The sequence below is a fragment of the Leptodactylus fuscus genome, chromosome 3, assembly GCF_031893055.1.
Source record: "Leptodactylus fuscus isolate aLepFus1 chromosome 3, aLepFus1.hap2, whole genome shotgun sequence".
Classification (NCBI taxonomy): domain Eukaryota; kingdom Metazoa; phylum Chordata; class Amphibia; order Anura; family Leptodactylidae; genus Leptodactylus; species Leptodactylus fuscus.
The window spans coordinates 206,945,303-206,966,652 of record NC_134267.1 but is presented as its reverse complement, the minus strand read 5'-3'; the positions used below and the strand labels follow the sequence as shown (position 1 = coordinate 206,966,652).

General features: G+C 41.3%; 1 protein-coding gene across 14 annotated transcripts in view; it reads left to right on the top strand.

Moving 5' to 3' along the window:
• MYT1L (myelin transcription factor 1 like) overlaps positions 1 to 21,350 on the top strand; it is a 371,423-nt gene that overhangs the window by 81,213 nt on the left and 268,860 nt on the right. For 12 of the 14 annotated variants that reach the window (XM_075269099.1, XM_075269096.1, XM_075269098.1 and 9 more), the window contains one exon: positions 14,390 to 14,562. The exons of the other annotated variants lie outside the window; for them this stretch is intronic. The gene's annotated coding sequence lies outside the window, so the exon portion shown is untranslated. The remainder of the gene's footprint in view (positions 1 to 14,389; positions 14,563 to 21,350) is intronic. 14 annotated transcript variants of the gene reach the window in all.

Here is a 21,350-nt window from a genome sequence, read left to right as displayed (position 1 = left end):
AAGTGGGATAAAACTTAAAGTGGGTACTCCTATCCCATAAAGGTAGGTAGAGTAGTTGGGACAACACCCAATCCAAGGATGTGCCCAATTCTTTCACTATGATTCCAAAAGCAACCAGAAACCCACCTATTAGTTTTCTAATGCATATTTCATACTATCACAACTTTCATTTTTGCTTTCTTTACAATTGTACAAGCTAACAATTATAAGCTTCTCGTATGGTTTAGTTAAGATATATGGTGACGCTATATAATGTATTGTAGGTATAACATAGTGATACCATATACTGTAGGTATAGGACTGTGACACTATATTCTGTAGTTATAGGATTATGATGCTATGTACTGTAGCTATAGATTGTGGCACTACATACTATAGCAATAAGATTGTGACAGTATATACTGTATGTATAAGATTATGATGCTCTGTACTGTAGATATAGGATTGTGTTGGTATGTGCTGTAGGTATACAATTATGATGCGATGTACTGTAAGTATGGAATTGTGAATCTATACAATGCTGGAGTGGGACACTATATACTGTAGGCATAGGAGTGTGACATTATATACTGTAGGCATAGGAGTGTGACTAGGGTTGATCGATCGGGATCGGGAAAGATCAGATCCCAATTGGCAATCAAGCAAATTTCACGATCGGGATCGGCTGGAAAATTATCGAAAATCGGATTTTAAAAACGATCCTGAAATCTCAAGATCGGCTCAACCCCAAGTGTGACACTATATTCTGTAGGTACAGGATTATGATTCAATATTCTTTAGAAATAAGGATTGTGACTCTATACACCATAGGTATAGGGTTGTGGCACTATATACTGTAGGTACAGAATTTATGACACTACACACTGTAGGTATAAGTTGTGACTCTCTACGCTGTAGGTATAGGATTGTAACACTATGTACTTCACGTATAGGAATGTGACACTATATATTATACATATGGAATTGTGACTTTATATACTGTTAGAATAAGATCGTGACACTGTTCGGCTGTATTGGAGAGTTCGGTCTTATCTTTGTCTAGTCTGTGCACATCTGAGAAGACTGGATGTGTTACTGGGATCAAGGTATATCCCTGATGAATAGCTTTTATACAAAGCCTAACAGTATCATATAAATAGTATTGTACAAAGAGCGGTTATATAATAGTACACAGTATATCTGTGATATCATATGTAGTTACGAGAACATCCCTGCTGGACGCCTACCATCAATAGATATACAACTGGTCTTAGTGGTTACTTTGGCTTCTGTCATAGAGTATAGAACAATCCAAAAGTCATCTGCGAGGCCAAGTCTATTCAGAATACATTGAACCCAGAGGACATTGCCCTCATAGTGAAATTGCTAGCCTCCATGGATTCTAGTTTGACCAGTATAGAAATATATTCACTGAAGGGTTTGTTGTAGGAAGGGAGATAAGAGCTAGATAGGAGAAAGCTGTGCTCGGATCTTTCCAGGGTCAAAGATTGTGAATGGAGAGGCAGAGCGTGTACCCGACTGCTACTCCATCCAACTCCTCCTAGTCATGGTCATGAAGGTGGGGGAAGGGGGCATTTAGGCGACTGCGGTGTCCCGTTTGGCAATCATGGGGGCCTAGAAGGCATATCCCTAACATTGTGGCATTCAGAAATTACTTCCAAACCACTTTGTTTTGGACATCTAAGGCCTTATTCACATAAATGGGAAAAACTGGGACTCCTTTTCACAGATTCCTCATAAACTTCAGACTATTGAGTGATCCATTAAATGGTCAAAGATCGGACATTATTGTCTTTTAAATGTAGATGGTGAGCCCCATATAGGGATCACAATGTATTTTTTTTCCCTATCAGTATGTCTTTCTACAATGGGAGGAAATCCATGCAAACATGGGGAGAAATCAATGGGAGCTTTTACGGCGCACAAACTCTGACTCGCCGTATACATGCCAAATCATGCTGCCCGTTACATCATGTGAATGCACCCTTAGACAGTTTTAATACATTTGTAGCACTGACTTCAATGTCCATGTTAATGTAGTCACACAATAAAACATGTCCTGTCTTTGCCAATTTTAATGGACCCCTCAAAATACTGAAGTCTATGAAGAATCTATGAAAAGGGATCCCAAGCAGATGTGAAGCAGTTTTTCCCATTCATGTGACGAAGGCCTTAGAGTATAGACGTCCATCGCAGTAGTGAAAAAAGGCTGTTTCATCCATTTGTAGTGGCCGTTTCTCTCCATCATGTGAATACAACCATAGCAGTTCTAATAAGCACTAAGCAAGTAGCCAAGACTCCCCCCATCCAAAATGGTACTTGCTTTTTACCCCTATGATCTACATTACAGTACTTGAAGTAAGGGGGTGTCCATTGCCGTCATCTGTTAGTGTCATTGTTAACATTTTGTAATGGATGAGAGCAATGGACACTACTAACAGAAATGTTAACAATGGACGCTAACAGATCCATCATAAATCCCTTAAAAATACTATTGATTTCAATGAGATTTGATTTGTTGTCCAACAGTGTCCGTTTTCTCCATAGCGGACATAATAACGTGATGCAAGAACTTTGAGTTCATTCAAAATTACGGACTTATGACATACGTTAAGTGTCCATTATTTTTTAACATTAATGTCTATGGATCATTAAATGGATAATTTAAAAAACGGACACATTCGCATTTAGTGTCCGGTTATGTCCGTTATGATAGACACTTCCAGAATGGACATTCAATGGTAGTATGAACGCTCCTTAAAGAGTTTGTCCCTTTAGGAATATCGTCTATACTGTACGCCTCAAGAAAGTCTGCAACTTGGGACCACAGCAATATGGCTTCTGCTTTGAAGGACTCAATACCCCCCAATGACTCAATGCCCCAAGTGTGAAACGCCACGAGCCAATGTAATTCTTTCCAGCAACATTTGTCTTTTTCACAAAATGTTCATTGCTTTCCTACGTCCATTCTGCATTTTTCAGAACCACCCACCGCCACATTATCATTACGCCCAACTATTTCCACTGTTCGTTCAGGTTGGCTGAATATATTTACATATTGGTCTGCCATAGTATATTGCTGATAAATGGAATCAAAAACATAATGCGTTTGGGAGAAAAGCTCTTAGTCTGAAGGCTGTGGGATGGAAAGACTGACTGTCAGCCAGAAATGCGTCACACTGGGACTTCATTTAGCTTTCATTCAGCTTACGACTATAGAGAATAATGTAAAACAACTGCAATCAGTGTCCCCATGTAATACTACGTGTGAGCTTTGTGGTGACATGGTCTGCTATGTTAGTTTTACCTTTTGTGATATGATGACTATGGGCACTGGATCTTGTGGACTTTGATGGGAGACTCCAGCAATTAAATGTCTTTAGAGATGGCTATTAATGGGGGCGTATTGGGCCATAGTTGTCTGAATGATCACAACTATCTAATGTGGATAGCCCGAAGCAGGAGCAAATACAGTATGTTGGATTTTAGACCATGTTGTCCCTTCCAACAGGGCTAAGCCCTTCCGTCCCATTATCCCAGATTGGGCAATTAGCAGGCTTTCTCCTATCTCCAAAACGTCTAGCAATTCCTTCAGTTCCAGCTCCTAGTCTGAAGCCACATGACCATGTGTTCGTATAGCAATCCAAGTAAAGCCGGCAATTGACCAGTTTTATTTCTTAAGGGTGATTATCCTGATTATTTTTAATAATCTTCTTAAAAATTTATTAATTTAGAAATGTCTTCAATGTAGACCTTTATATGTCCATGGTTACAGACAACAAACCAACCCTAGGTGTAGTCTGATTCTGTGTTCATGTATTACTCTTCCGTTTACACCTTCTTCTGCTGCCTGTTGTTAATGAAAATGAAAGTAGAAGAGCTGTATACTCCAAACAGTCAATATATTCACTTGCTTCAGTTTTATTGCAGATGCAACGAACATAGATGGGGGAAGGGGGGGGGATATGTTGTATAAAATTGGGCTATGTTCAACCTTTGGAAACTTTCTTATTGCACCAATGAATATAAAATAAAAAAAATTCAAGTAATTTTGTAAATGGTCCATTTTCATGTATACAGCATTGATGCAGACCTATATGTCACCATGGTAACAGGCAACAAACAAACCCTAGGTGTAGTCTGCCTCTGTATTCATGCATTGCTCCCGTCCATCTGTCCTCTTTTCTTCTGCCTGTAGTTTGCTGAGGCCTTGTTCACATCAGCGTCCGTATTCCGTCCGGGGGAGTCCGAACGCAACTGCAAGCGATGTACCAGTGAAAGCACACGGACCCCATAGACTATAATGTGTGCTTGCCACCAGATCTCCGCAGAGATCATGTGGACAGGAAAATAGTTCACAATCTACTTTCCTGCCCGCATGATTCGTGTGGGCAAGCACACATTATAGTCTAAGGGGTCCGTGTGCTTTCACTACACAGCGCTTGCAGTTGCGTTCGGTATACCATTCGGGGGGGTCCCATGCGGACTTCCCCGGATGGAATAGGAACGCTGATGTGAACCAAGCGTAAGAGACGGATAGATGGGAGACTGATAAAGAACCTATGTTCTCAAAATAGACGATTTAAAAAGCCCATAGCCCAGGAAGCATTGGATCGTGCACCTTGGTCTGCTGAACGGTGAGCTGATTTCCAATACTATGTTTTTCTATTTTTGGATTTTAAAAGTTGCCCTATTTTTATTTTAGGGCAATACATTTTTATTGAAATGAGGGTCATATTCTTTATATAAGTCTTGAATCACTTGACATCTATTAGCAAAATTCTATAATGAAATATCAGCCATATATCCCTTACCGTTCCCATCCTATGGAGCTCTTATGGCCCTCTCTCCTTCTTGCCCTTTGTCTTATTTTTGGTTGACGTCTTCTCCATACATTCCCAGCTTCCTGCCCCCAAAGGGCATTAAATCTTCTCGCTTTGTCATTCAGATGATTCTTGATCAGCGGTAAATTGAACATCCATTTTCTGTAGACATTGCTCGGTTCCCCTTGATGTGTCACTTATATGCACGAATCTTATACATTTCCACTATTTGTGTTCTACACGGACTTAAATCTAACTCGTGTCAATCAAACTAATGCAGATTGAGCATGTTCTCCTACCTCGTGTAAAGGGCATTGCTCTGCATGCCGCTGACCTCTTGATGTAATGCATTTTTATGTAGCTGCTGACTTTTCCAGTCTAGGGCATAAGTGTCTAGGGATCAGTGTGATTGACTTATTTGTGATTGACCTTTCTATTGGTGTCATTCTCTGCAATGAGCCTGCCATCACACACCAGGCTTAGACCTGTTATCCAAGGTTGACATTGAACTGGGGCTTAAGGCTTTCTATTTTGGCAGTTCATAAGAGACAATGGATCTTGGTATTTTTGTGTTTTCTTATAGCATGACCTGTTGGCTCGTATTTATAATGTAGTGGCTACTAAAAAATATTGTGCCAGAAGGAATTGGAGAATATGGTTATGAGTGTTCTGTATTTATAAGGGGAACTCTCCCCTAGCTTCTCCATGCCCTTCTCATTGACATACTACGTCCATACATGCAAGTACATGGCAGCCATTAACCACTGGTCAAAGGAATGGGGCAAGACAATGGAAAGTGGAAGTGGAGCCCAGTGCTCCCTTAATACATAGCTATGAGTCCTCTGTATCCTTGAATAGCTTCTATTAACTTAATAATACACTTGTTGTATAACTAACCCCTCCCATACTATGTTTCCCTTAAAGGGAGTCTATCGCCAGCCCCGTAGATACATAGTTTAGGGTCACCTGAATCAAACAGCGTCATCCCCTTGTAAACCAGTGCCTCTGTTACTGAGATGTTGCTCTTTGGAGCAACAAGGGTGTTACAATTGCTCAAAACAGGTAAGCGACACTGTTCTAGTTGCCGCAAGGAGCTCAACCAAAAATTAACAAAAACAGCGTTATCTTGGAAATGGAGGCACCAATTCACAAGCGTAGAGCATTGTTTAACAAAAAGTCTATAGTGTCAATCCAGCGCACCCCTTATTCCACTCCTCTTCCTGGGAAGCTCGGGTGCAGGTGGACCTCAACTGGCCAAAACCATACAAACGTATAGAAGGAGGAATCCAGGGTCCGTGATGTTATCTCTATCTTTATGATTGATACGTATTGTAATTCATGTGAATTTGGTATGGAGTTCTGGTGTCTGGTAATAGGACAATAATACGACAATGAGAAGTGCATTTATGTGAAGGAAATAATGGATTGATTAAACCATGGAAGAAAGAAAGTTACACCAGAGAACATGTAATGAGAATGTTTTATTATACATATGCATAAAGGAAAATGTTTGTTCTTGTACCGTGTTAGCCAGTGGGTAGGAAATATAAAAAAAACAAAAAACTTGATAGTCTTCAGTAGTTGATACCTTTTTAATAGCTAACTAATAATGATGACAGATTACAACGTTTCAGAACTCTCGGCTCCTTTCTCAAGTAAATTTAAAACCATTTCTGAAGGATGCATATTTATATACAAAAGGACACATAGGGATAGAATTCCAGGAGGAAGGGGGGTAGAGGGTTATTAGTAATTGGTAGAAACAATGTAAACAATTCCAGGTTTTTATCAGTTCTCAGGATCTCAGGTCAGTGATTTCTGTAAAATGCCATAACACCATGTGACAGATTAAGCTCCTTCTCCAGTGTTTGAAGCAGGGCCATACATTTATACTCATAAATACGTTGTTCTTTCTTTGATTTGAAATTCCCTCTTAAAACCAAAATGTTCATTTGATTGGTGATATTATAATCCTCATTGCAGAAATGTTTTGATACGGGAAGGTCCAGTCTTCGTTCTCTAATTGTATGGCATTCTAAGTTGCTGTCTGGTCTCTCCAACATACAGATTTTCAGTGGGACATTTGGTGCACATTATTAAATACACCACATTAGGTGTGTTACAGGTGAACGTACCTCGGATTTTATATTCCCTGTTAGAGTTTGGTATCTCTATTCTGTCAGTGGTCAGTATGTGAGGGCAGGTTTTGCACCTTTTCTGTCCGCATGGAAATGTTCCTGTGTTCCGTTGTAATCTGTCATCATTATTAGTTAGCCATTAAAAAGGTATCAACTACTGAAGACTATCAAGGTTGGTTTTTTTTTTTTTTTTTATAAAGGAAAGTGAGGCATATTAATACAAGTATTATTTCAGAAAAGTTAAATGAAACATTATGTATAGATGTGATGATGTACAAAGTATACTTACCATTGTGGGTTAATTTTATGGGTAACTAATTACAGGTGTTTTATAAGGATATGTTAGTAGATCTGCTAGTATGCCATGAGGAAGGAACAACTCTAAGTTCCGAAACACGTAGCTTACAATACTTTGTCATCTGCTATGACCCTCAGATTGCTATGGAATGATTTTTTAATGAGAAAATAAGTGTTATATTTTATACCGCCTGGTTGCTGCTGGATTCCTCCTTCTACACGTTTGAATAGAGCATTGTTTGCTTGAGGTGTCCCTAACCTATATATGTGCGGAACTGGATATGTTGGGTTCTGGTGACAGACTCCTTTAAAGGGGTTTTCTCAACCCATGACGCCAATGGCCCCCGCAGCCAATCACTGGCTGTAGAGGTCACATTCGGTATTTGGGTATATTGCCTTGTGTCGCAAATACCACATGTGACCTCTGAAACTAGGACTTATTATCCACATAGTGGATAGACAACACTGTGTGTAACACCCATTTGTATGATTTCACAGTACATATCCATGTACTCTGACATCATTCTATGCAATAACCCTTCATGGTATTTATTCATGGACTGTGAAATCACCGTGTGCATTAACCCTTCCCTATGATTTCACAGTATTTATCATCCCTATATTAAATAACTCTTCACAGTGTTTATTAACTATATAGTGTGACATCACTGTGTATAACAACTATTTTATATGATTTCACAGTATTTAGTATCCCTGTTCTGTGACATCACTGCGTCCAGTAACCCAGTATTTATTTATTTTTGTAGATTGTGGGCCCCATATAGGCATCACAAGGTACATTTTTTTTCTCCTACTTGTATGTTTTTGTATAATGGGAGGAAATCCATGCAAACACGGGGAGAAAATACAAACTCCTTACAGATGTTGTTCCTGGTGGGATTTGAACCCAGGACTCCAGCGCTGCAAGAGCGCCGTGCTAACCACTGAGCCACTGTGTTGCCCTTTTCACGATGTTTATTTTATCCCTGTATTGTGACACTATAGTTCATGGGTTAGTGACATCACTTTTTTAATACGTGCAGTGCATGTATACATTATAATACATCATTAATATAATTATTGTACCGTACACCACTGTGTGCATTAACCTTTACTGACCTTACTGAGTTTATTGTCCCTCAGCTGTGACAACACTGGGGGCGTCATCCTTACCCCGTGACAATTATTCCTGAGCGCTTTCTCCACTTTATTAATTCCCCATGTGCTGTATCATCACTATCTTTAGGATTCCTGTTGAGAGATATTACTATGTTCATTATCTCTGTATTGTGACTCCATTTATAATACCTCTGCTGTGGTATACGTGTGTGTTTTATACCTGTACCGTAACATTATCGTGTTTATTATCTTTATATTGGGACATTTGTATGCACTGTACATTCTAGCTGTTTTGGGATATCATGCAGCTTACGGGATCTGTAATATACCATAACTATATGTGGCCATTTTCAGGGACATAAGTCTATAGGATGCAGATTTTGCAGTCACGCCTGGGAATTGAAGCTTGGGGTGGTTGAACAGTTGCTCTGCCATATAAAGAAAACCATATCATGTATGTGTATAATAGATAGGTCCTGTCTTAGGTAACAGGAGTGCACCACAGGCCCTCCACTATGTCCTGTTACAGACACGGCACTGGATTTATATTTTTCCAGTATCGATTTGAACAACTATTTTGCAGCCATGGATTCTTCCCTACCTACATCCCACTGTAGCATGGGGGGAAGCAACATTGTAGTGACTGGCAACACAGAATACGTGAAGGCTACGCCATTCAAAACTAGGAATAGAGATGAGTGAACACTAAAATGTCCGAGGTTCGAAATCCGATTCGAACAGCCGCACACTGTTCGACTGTTCGAACGGATTTTGAACCCCATTATAGTCTATTGGGGGAAATACTTGTTTCAGGGGTACGCAAAATTCGATAAAATTATACTTACGAAGTCCACGAGTGACGGTCAGGCTGGATTCTCCTTGAAGTCTTCTCCCGGCGCAGCGTCCCCGCGTATTCTTCCGGCTGGAATTCACTCTGCCTAAGCATCGGGGCCTAGGCAGAGCCAACTGCGCATGCGCGGGCATGCGTGGACATGCGCAGTCGGCTCTGCCTAGGCCGGATGCCTAGGTAGAGTGAATTCCAGCCGGAAGACGCCGCGGGACGCTGCACGGAGAAGACTTATGAAGGTAAGAGAAGAACCAGCGTTGATTGGCAGAATGTATAGAATTCTGCCAATCAACGCTGGTTCTGCATCGAATCTTAACTTCGAACAGCTAGTAGTGTTCGATCGAATACAAGTATTTCAAATACCGTAGTATTCAATCGAACACCTACTCGATAGAACACTACTCGCTCATCTCTAACTAGGAACAAAATCCATAACTCTGTAAACGCTAGTTTATGGAGTCAAAACTTGCATTCAACTTTGCAAAGCGTTAAAAAAAAACAACTCTTATGGCTAGTGATAGCTTACCGATTTTTTTTACTTGGACCTGACTGGACACTGGACTTTCGGCAACATCCCAGTCTCAAACCCATGTGGTTTCATCTATGCAGTCTGCTTATTCCTGACAAATTTTGGGAACTGGAAAACAAAAAGTTGACAATACACCTAAGGGTGGGTTCATACCTGCGCTCGTTGGGCCGGGTTTCCATCTTCTGCCCCGTGAAACTGGACCGGAGATGGAAACCCGGCGGTTAGTTTTCACTTGATCCTTTCATCCCACTTGAATGGCTCCAACCTGATCTACATGCACCGGTGAGAAATACAAAAACTTTCACAAAAAAGTTTAAAGCTGTTTTGGGATATCAGGAATATTCCTGTTGATCAGGACTATCGGCATATATGGCTTTTTCTATATTAGGTAACTTAGTATAGGTGTGCAAATGATGTTCTGAATCTATTATTTCCAAGTGAGATGACAGATGGCACGCAAACATGTTATACTCTGCATAATGTAAAAATGTAATAAGAGTGTGCATTACCTGCTCTCCACTGATAAGATGGGAATATATAATCAGATGTCTGAAGCGACGAGACTGGTGTCTGGTACAGCGTATGTCGTCCTTACGTGACCTTGGCTATCTTATAGTGTGCGCTGACAGAAATGACTTCCTGCATCATTAGCCAGATCTCTCTCATAAAGTCAGCCACGCCAGAATAAGTGCCTGGAATTACAGAATTTTGAGGGACTGTTTTATTTAATTGGGTTATGTGACATTATTTTACACACAGGTGAAGAATGAATATTCATTAGAATTTTAAAGCAAAGTCTTTGTCAAATTCTCATGTATAAGGAGCAGAGTCTCACGTTAGTATCAAGATCGCTATTTATTATGGAATAATCAAACATAATAATAAGAATTCTAATTTATTTTACATAGTGACGACTTATTCCATAGCAATTTACAAACTGTAGGGTATGTTCACTTGTTGGAAAATGAAGAGGGATTGCAGGTGAACTTCCTTTCTATCTTCTGAATCTTGGCTTTCCGTTGCAGCCTTCTCAGAAGAATGAGCGTCTCGCGTCTTGGGTTCTGTGGCTGATCAGCCATGAAATCAGCTGCAAGGTCGACCAAGAAACTTATCCAGGGCAGAATTTGGTGCTGATTTTGAGGCCTCAAAATCAGTGCCAAATCCATCCGTACTAACAGGCCCATGGAGTTCATCTAAAGGCAAAATGAAACATTATATAGTAATAAATTAATTATCAATTCACACAATAGAAGTAAGAGAGATGTTTGTGGATGCTTATAAGGTAGAATTAGTGACAGAAGAGGTAAACCAGTACACGGGTTCATAGACCCACTGGTCCATAAGCTAGTAAATTGGTACAGTAGTCCGTCAATCCACTGGTCCATGAGCCAGTGAACTGGTACACTGGTCCATCCATCCACTGGTCCATGAGGCAGTGAACTGGTACACTGGTCCATCCATCTACTGGTCCATGAGCAAGTAAGCTGGTACACTGGCCCATCCATCCCCTGGTCCATGAGCCAATAAGCTGGTACACTGGTCCATCCATCCCCTGGTCCATGAGCCAGTAATCTGGTACACTGGTCCATCCATCCCCTGGTCCATGAGTCAGTAAGCTGGTACACTGGTCCATCCATACCCTGGTCCATGAGCCAGTAAGCTGGTACACTCGTCCATCCATCCCCTGGTCCATGAGCCAGTAAGCTGGTACACTGGCCCTTCCATCCTCTGGTCCATGAGCCAATAAGCTGGTACACTGGTCCATCCATCCCCTGGTCCATGAGCCAATAAGCTGGTACACTGGTCCATCCATCCCCTGGTCCATGAGCCAATAAGCTGGTACACTGGTCCATCCATCCCCTGGTCCATGAGCCAGTAAGCTGGTACACTGGTCCATGCACTGGTTCATGAGCCAATCACCAGCCAGTATCTGTGTATGTGGAGACATGAAATGTATAGTGGGTATAGTTACGGTTAGATGAAGGTATCAGGTTTTAGTTAATAATACAGAAGGGAGTGATAAAGAGAGAAGAGTTTGTTTAGGGGCAGCAAACATAAAAAGAGTTAGAGATGTCATTTGTTTTGAGGGCATGCTTGAAACTGTAAATGTTGAGCATTAACATGGTTGGGGAAGTGCATTCCAGAAAGCTGGTGCAACTCAAGAGGAGTCTGGGAAAAGGGAATGGGAATTTTGGATTGTGGAAGATGTTACCCTTATACCAGATCATTGCCAGTAAGACAAGCATGTGTCAGACGGAGATAAGAGAGGAGACCTAGGAAGATGCAGCACTGTGGAAATTCTTGTCGGTGGCAATAATAAGTTTATTTTGTATTCTAAAGCGAATAGGTAATAATGTAACTGTTACAGACCAGAGGCATCATTGTAGTGCTTGGACTGAAAATGAGACTGACTGCCTTATTCAGAATAGATTAAAGGACATTGACGTGTGCACTGTGTTTGGACTCTCACCAGTGGGTTCAAAGGCAAAGTCTATGAGTTGCATGTACCTTTGGATTTGATAATGGGTTCAGTTGAGAACCTGAAATGTGTTGTCCTGTAGGTACAATAAAGCACAATTGACTTACATTGAAGATTTGGATTCCTTGTTGAGGTTCACATCACATCGAGAGATCAGTGAGGGGTTATTGTTTGGTATCATAACTTTGGCTTTGTAAATACTTGTTATAGAGGACGTCTTCAACCATCTACTGAGAACAAACCTTCACCCCTAGCATTGAAGATTTTCAGTGGTTTCTTGTATTGTTTTGTTATTGTTACACGTTAAAGAAAAGTTGGAAGAACCCACATTATTTATTGGGGTTGGTCAACTATCTTATCTGTATAAGACCTCTCTACTCTCCTTTGACATATAATGTTGGAGAAAGAAGAATCAGCACGTAGAATTTTAACACCCGATCCTTTTATTCCAGGCAGGAAATTAGTCCTCTTTCCCCACACATGATTTTGGGTACCACAAACCTCAGTGTTTCATAATCTTCTTATAACTTAGGTTGACTCAGATTTAGAGTCAGGATTTTTTTCTTTATGTCTGGCATACCATGTAACTATTGCAAAAAAAAATCTTTCTTGACTGGTATCATAGCTATTGAGGAGGCTGTAGTTACACAAAGTAAGATATCTAACATAGTAACACTATGTTAAAGCATATTGCAAGAAGACTTTCTATAATACATGCAACGTGATCGATAATAACAAAGCTAACGCCTCTGTTCCTTAGCTGTACTTATTGAAAACCAGAGGTCATTTCCTGAGCTCCAGTAGGATCCACAGCTTTACTGTTGGTTATTAGTATATAATGTATGCATACTTTATAAAGTTATACAGAGATTCAGAGTTGAAGCTCTTGAGTTTGAATGCAAAATCTCCAACAGTATGTGTCTGTTTACTGGTGGTCTCCACCGAGAGTGAAAAGAGGGAACCTGAGTAGGGTTGAGCCGATCTTGACTTTTCAGGATCGATTTTGAAATTTGATTTCCGATCATTTTTCATTCGAACCCGATCTCAATCCCATTTCCAATCCCAATGCAAATCAATGGGATTTTTTTACTAATCGGAGATCGGATTTTAAAAACAATCCTATTCACTATACAGCATGGAATCTAATAATTGAACGCCTTAATTGTTAGAATCCACGCTGTGTAGTGATTTTTTTAAATCACTAAGTAGCCAGAGGATTTTTTTTTAATCCTCTGGCTACTTAGTCCCCTCTGGTGTCCACTTACCTGCAGAGATGGCTGGTTCGGTGCCCGGTGTTCTTGTTCTTCTTCGCCTCGCTGCCCCCTGCCTCCCAGGTTAGGAGAGTGTGGGCGGGTTAGGAGAGTGTGGGTGGGTACTGGGAGGGGAGACGTCACATCTCCCCGCCCTGTACCTGCCCACACTCTCCTAAGTCACAAGCACCGCCTTCTTCCTAGCTCTGTAACACTAACCTGGGAGGCGGGGGCAGCGAGGCAAAGAAGAACAAGAACATTGAGCACCGGACCAGCCATCTCTGCAGGTAAGTAGCTACTAGAGATGTTAGCTAGTCTCCCATTAAAATGAATGGACGCAGCCAGCACGCAGGGTGTTAAGGCTGTGTGCTGGCTGCTTCCATTCATTCCTGTGGAACCGCAGCGGAGCTTTCACACTGAGTATACACTCCGCTCAGAATGACCGATCTCGATCCCACCTAAAACGATCGTGTTCGGAATTCCTGTGGCTCTAGGTGGTGTCCAATTTCGTGTCACAATAGAAGTCTATGGAAAGGGCAGCGTTAAGGAGTGAACAAGAGCAGAGACTCTATAATCACTATATGCAGTTGTGCAGTTATGAGAACATCATAAGTTCATAACACATGGTCTCCATGCACCAGCTCAGGGAGAACTGAAAATTATTGATAGAGACTGCAGTGAAGAAAAAGAACTAAAAATGCAGAATACAAGTCATATAATGACCATAAATAGTGTCATTCCTTGTGTACACACACTCTGTATTATTGATTTATGCAAATTGTGTCGAAAGGTTAGATGCACATTAAGAATGCAGGGAAAAATTAGGAGATAAATATTGTATGGTTAATGTTCATGTCTTACACAACTGTGAACACATCCTTAAATATCCGCTCTGTCTTTTCTTTAGTTGTGCTATCAAGCTGTGGATACTCAGAGAAATTAAAGATAGATCACAGGGAGATCAAATGAAAAGTCTGAAACATCTTCCGTTAATTTTCACCGCATGAAATCCCCAGCAAGGAATTTCTTCATGAAAAATTGAGATGTCACCAATAAAGGAACTCTGCAGGAAAACCTAAGGTAATGCCTCTCACAAGGATTGGGGTGAGGAAAATGCTGACGGAGGGTGGAGCACTTAAAACTTGAAAATGGCTTATGTTTTTTAAGAAAAGTTTTAATATGACAAGTTGTATGTAATGAAATGAATCAGAACAATGGCCAAAAACATTTTGCTCATATAGATTTGTAGAGGCACAAAAACATAATACAGTATGGCGCACAGGATGGAAAGGGTTTCTTGTTCTACTACTAGAAAATTACAATTATACTGTATAGACAGTACTGTATGGTTTGAAATAATACGGTGGCTCAGTAGTTAGCATTGCAGCGCTGGAGTCCTGGGTTCAAATCCTGCCAAGGACAACATCTGCAAGGAGTTTGTATGTTCTTCCCATGTTTGCATGGATTTCCTCCCATAGTCCAAAGACATACTAATAGGAAAAAATGTAGATTGTGAGCCATAGAATAATAATTATACAATGATTTTATTTGTGATGAAAATCATTCCGGGACACAATTTAATAAGCCTCTATGCTACAAAAATGGAGGAAAAAAGCAACTGCGACAATTTTCGTTGAAACTTTTATTTTTACAATACCTTTGGCAGTTTACGAAAAAGAGGCAGGTTGAGGAGGCGCTGCCCTGGGGGGCAGGGCCATCGGCTTTGCCCAATTGATAATCACTGATGTCAGTGTTACACAAATGATGCCTGAAGTATATACAAGCTATTAGCTTGCATACTATATAATTCCGTTTCATACATGACATGGCGGAGGACGCATCTGATCTATGATGATACCTGCACTTGGGCTATAAATCGGGCTAATCAATTGTGGGCACAGGAATCATCAAAGCAATAACAAGTGGTAATTTGCCGGTTTTCATTGTGGATGAGCGAATCGGTTCGTAACAAGCCAGATTTATTACCGTCTTCTCCATAGTCTACATAGCTGTCATAGCGTGCACTTCTGAAATAATGTTGTCTATTGAAGTCATGGCATTTTTTGTCTAATACTATGGCCCAGAATTACTATTAGTTAGACTAGTGTTTCTTAACCTTTTTAGACCCGGTGCACTCCTGGAAAAAAAAAACCTCAGGTCACACCAAAAAAATTAACCAAAATATAAAAAATGTCCTAAGGATGCAAATAATTTTTCATGAAGACACGTGGTCATAATTCCAACCAGAGTATTATGGCCCCCTGGCGTGTTAGACAATACCCCAGCTTTATCACAGTGATTAATCTTCGATGATAATTGTGTTTTTTTACACAATTTTGGCACATTTTTGGCACATCTTGACACATTTAAGACCCCCCGAGAGAAGCTACAGCCACACATCGAGCAAGTTGGAAAAATCTTATCTCATACTACATGTGCAAAAATACATTACTGAATTTTGACACAATTTTGGAACATCTTGACACTTTTAAGGCACTTACTAGAGATGAGCGAACAGTAAAATGTTCGAGATTCGATATTCGTTTCGAGTAGCCCCTCAATATTCGACTACTCAAATCGAATATCGAACCCTATTATAGTCTATGGGGGGAAAATGCTCGTTTCAGGGGTAGGCAATGTTCAATCAAATTACCGTATTTTTCGGACTATAAGACGCACTAAGGTTTTAGAGGAGGAAAATAGGGAAAAAAAATTTTTAAGGAAAAAAAAATTGGTGAAATATTTTAATAACCTAATAATATAATATTTCACCAATGTAAATAGAACCGGGGGCTTTCGGACACAGGGATACCAAATGTGTATGTGTTTCACAGTAATGTTTTTGTTTTATATGTATTGTAGGGATATGGGGGTGATTTGAACATATCTATCTAATCTATCTATCTATCTATCTATCTATCTATCTATCTATCTATCTATCTATCTGTCTATCTGTCTATCTGTCTGTCTGTCTGTCTGTCTGTCTGTCTGTCTGTCTGTCTGTCTGTCTGTCTGTCTATCTATCTATCTATCTATCTATCTATCTATCTATCTATCTGTCTATCTGTCTATCTGTCTATCTGTCTATCTGTCTATCTGTCTATCTGTCTGTCTGTCTGTCTGTCTATCTATCTATCTATCTAATCTCATCCATGGATGGAAAGAGACACCCTGCAGTGAAGCTATGCAAGAAGAGAAAAAGGGGCGGGTCAGACGGGTGAAGGAGGTGTGGTTTTCTAAGCAAACTTGAAACCACGCCTCTTTCACCCGTCTGGCTCGTCCCTCCTTCACTGCCTCTCAGATCTGGCTCCTGCAATGATGCCACACAGGCAGGGAAGTAGGGGCGGGCCAGACGGGTGAAGGAGGTGTGGTTTCAAGCTTGCCGAGAAAACCACGCCTCCTCCTCCCGTTTGGCCCGCCCCTCCTTCCCTGTCTGTGTGGCATCATTGCAGCAGCCAGATCTGAGAGGCAGTGAAGGAGGGGCGGGCCAGACGGGAGAAGGAGGCGTGGTTTTCTCGGCAAGCTTGAAACCACGCTTCCTTCACCTGTCTGGCCCGCCCTTACTTCCCTGCCTCTCATATCTCGCTCCTGCAAACATGCGACACAGACAGGGAAGGAGGGGCAGAGCAGGCAGGCACAGCACCGCTCTCCTTTTGATTCTCATAGACAGGACACAGACGCTGCACATGCTGCATTCGGACTATAAGACGCACACACATTTTCCTCCCATATTGGGAGGAAAAAAAGTGCGTCTTATAGTCCGAAAAATACGGTACATTTACCAAGTCCACGAGTGAGGGTCGGGCTGGATCCTCCGAGCAGTCTTCTCCTTGCAGCGTCCCCGCGGCGTCTTCTGGCTCTGAATTCACTCTGACAGGCATTGGGCCTGGGCAGAGCCAACTGCGCATGCCCGCACTACAAGCGGACATGCGCAGTCGGCTCTGCCCAGGCCTGGCAGAGTGAATGAAGAGCCGGATGACGCCACGGGGAAGCTGCACGGAGAAGACTTCTAAAGGTAGGAGAAGAACCAGCGTTGATTGGCTGACTTCGGCCAATCAATGCTGGTTCTACATCAAACTTTTTCCATTCGAATAGCGAGTGGTACTCGATCGAGTACGAGTATTTCAAATACCATAGTATGCGATCGAATACCTACTCGATCGAGTACTACTTGCTCATCTCTAGCACTTACCTTTTTCTAAGAAGCAAAATGTTAGCTCAAACTACATGAGCCAAAACACAATACCTTGTCACAAGATACACTTATGATGTCACAAGACGCATCACATTTACGCCAAAGTCTAGTTACGACCACAATAGTAAATCAGGGTCCACGAGTTAGAACTTTGTTTACAAGGTGCAGGGTACCACATTTTATTCTACTTCATTGAAAAGTTCACATAAAACCAGAGTACCTCAGATGACACGGTAGAATATTTTCCACATAACGCATTATATGTACTTATTTCTAAGTGCTTCCTTCAAAAAGCTTCCTGACACATCCTAGCATTTCAGCTCCAATGGGAAGAACTCGAAACACAAATCAAATGCAAATGTAGTCGAAAACTATAATGGGCCTACGTCTTTGTATTTAATGCACGGTTTACCTCTCAATCAGGGAGGAAAGAGGCAGAATTCTTATAGTTCATAAGAAATAACTCCTCAAGAAAAGTCTTCTTCAGATGGCCACCACGCCTGTACTTTGTCATGGCAACAAGTTCCGAAGGTAAAGTCACTTCTGACGCTGGGTGACTCATTCACTAAGTCATTGTACAGACACACGCACCATCTTCTCATAGAAGTGGTCTGGTTTTCAGTTACCAGGCAACTACAGCTGTTTTCCATATACGCTATTAGATAAGAGATGGAATACGCTGGAGGTGGCTGCAGGAGAAGTTCACTAGGAGAGAGATGGGATTTATCTATAGGTGAATGGGTTTCATTAATCTATAGGGAAGTAGAGGCAAGTGACGGGAACGGAAATTGTCAAAGCTAAGTGATATTCTTGGAAGTACGGTAATGAAACAAATGAGATGTGGGTAGAAATCTGCATATTATTACATTTATTGTACTCGTGTTCAGCAGAATAAATTACATAACCATTTTATATTATCTCGACACAACACTCAAGGCCATGACGCTACACGTTATCATATATCACCCATGGGAAAAACAAAGAGAATGGCAAAGACAAAGACGTTTCCAATCATAAAACCACCAATTCTGTCCATGAACTGTGGGATGGAATTTTAACCCCATTCAAGTGAATGTGAGTTGCAGTATTGGAAGCAGCCGATGGACAGGTGTGGCGCTGTTTCTGAAAAAAAAAACATGCCCTAGTAAAACCCCTTTAAGGACAGGTTCACACCTGCGCTCGGTCTCTGCTTGGTAGGCTTCCGTCTTCTGCCACGAGAAACCGGACCGGAGACAGAAACTGGCAGTCAGTTTTCAAACTCGTTCACTTGATTGGGTTTGCAAAGTGTCCGCCCATGACTGTCTTGTGCCTCTCCGCGGCGAAACCGTTTTTTTTTAACTGGACATAAAGTCGGACATACAGGACTTTGTGTCTGGTTAAAAAAACATTTTCAGGGTGCATTCACACTGAGTATACGCCAGCTTATTCTGAACGTAAAACACGTTCAGAATCAGCGGCGTATAAAGCAGTTCCCATTCATTTCTATGGGAGTCGGCATACGAGCGCTCCCCATAGAAATGAATGGGCTGCTTTATACGCCACTGATTCTGAACGTGTTTTACGTTCAGAATAAGCTGACGTATACTCAGTGTGAATGCACCCTCACTGTGGAGAGGCACAAGACACTCACGGGCGGACACTGACTGCCAGTTTTCCGTCTCCTGTCCAGTTTTTTAGGCAGAAAACAGAAACCCGCAAAGCAGAGACCGAGCACAGGTGTGAACCCGCCCTATGTCCCTAGAAGCGATAAAACAAGAAAGTCTTGAAAACAATAGAGGATTTTCAATAATATGAATTGTGAGAGAATTTGTGGGAAAAAAGGGGTAAGTAGTAGAGATGAGCGAGTACTATTCGAAACTCCTGTTTCGAATAGCACGCACCCATAGGAATGAATGGACGCAGCCGGCACTCAGGGGGTTAAGCAGCCGGCTGCCGGCAAAGTCTGCGTGCCGGCCGCTTCCATTCATTCTTATGGGTGCGTGCTATTCGAAACGGTCGTTTCGAATAATACTCGCTCATCTCTAGTAAGTAGACAATTTTTTGCCCTTGCCCAACAAAATGGTGTAGCTTGTTGGCTTGATGTCATGGTTTATCTAAAAAGGGGTGTAGACTAAGGTGGACCAATGTTTGCCAAAATTTGGACAAACATTCTGGAGTGAAATAAGCCAAATAATGATAGTTTAGACAGTCTAGAGGTGCATCAGATTTATCATCCAGCATCAGCTACTGTGATAAATCTGGTGTAGTTTTACAAGACGGTGGAGTTGCAGTCAGGATCAAGGTTGACTGGATTTGGAAAAAAGATGCTGACTCAGGTTTAAAAATAAACTGATAAATTATTTTTAAGGATATTATACAATTATCGATGGCTAGTTTATTGTACATTTACTTTCATAGGAATTAAAGCAATAGCCTTTTAATGAATTAGAGGAGTTTTACTGATTCTGACTGAACATAACTGTCAACCAAGATCGAATTCAGAGCCGTGGCTGGGATTGGAGTAGGTTTATTGAAAAATAGAGGGGTCAGAATCAGTTCTCTGGGCTACCAACTCCACAGCCCTGCATTTTAAGGCCTGGTTCACATCTGTGTTCGGTATTCTGATCAGAGAGCCGCTTGGGGACACCCCGAAAGGGAACCTATATGCATTAAAAAGCAGTTAGCTAAGAGACCACACAGACCCAATATACTGTAATGGGGTCCGTGTGGTTTCCGCTCGGTGTCCGCATGAATCATGCGGAGAGAAAAGTACTGAAAGCAGCACTTTTTTCTCCGCCTGTTTTGTAGTCTATGGGGTCCGTTTGGTTTCTTAGCTAACTGCTTTTTAATGCATTTAGCTTCCCATTTGGGGGTCCCCAAGCGGACTTCCCAATCAGAATACCGAACGCAGATGTGAACCAGGTCTGCCAAGTCTAAATATAACCTCTAGTCTAAGTTTACACCTCTGCATCTGTTTCTATAAAGGCATAGGAGAGGGTTGTCAATGCACCCAAGTAAAATTGATCAGCACCAAACAAAAAATTGTAGTTGTATCACATTGAAAGCAATAGGTAAAAAAGCCTCCCATTGATTTCAATGGGTAGCTCGCGTATGCCGGCACCTATTGAAGTCAATGGGATCTGTTTTTTACGCCGCTCACTCTGATTACGTTCAGAATGAGCAAGCGTAAACTCTGTGTAAAGACTCCCTTAGACAGCAATTATTGGTCTTTTTTCTGGAAGTTTGAGATATCAGAACATTCCAATACTGTACCATGGTATGGAAGGTACCAAATAGGACATTGCTATCTGTGTCGCTAGAGGACAATTCATAAAGCTTATCACTTTTTTAAAGTATTATTGAATGGGGATAAAAAGTTGTAAATCTGTAGATCTCTATCATACAGGTGTCGGACAATGAAACAACAGCCAAGTATGGAGTTCCAATTAGTTTACTGGTGATCTGAGCGTGTAGAACAACTTAGTACTATGAGCAAACAGAGATAAATAACACAACATATTTCACTTATAGTCTTTGACCACCTGGCCTGTGCAAGGATACCATGTGGGGGTCACTACCATTCACCTGCTGCACAACCCTCCAATCTCAAGCCTCTGAGATCCATCAGGCTTCAATATTCAGTGTCCGTTCTGCTTTCCTGCTTGTCTGGCTAGGTCCACCTCTTTATTGCCAT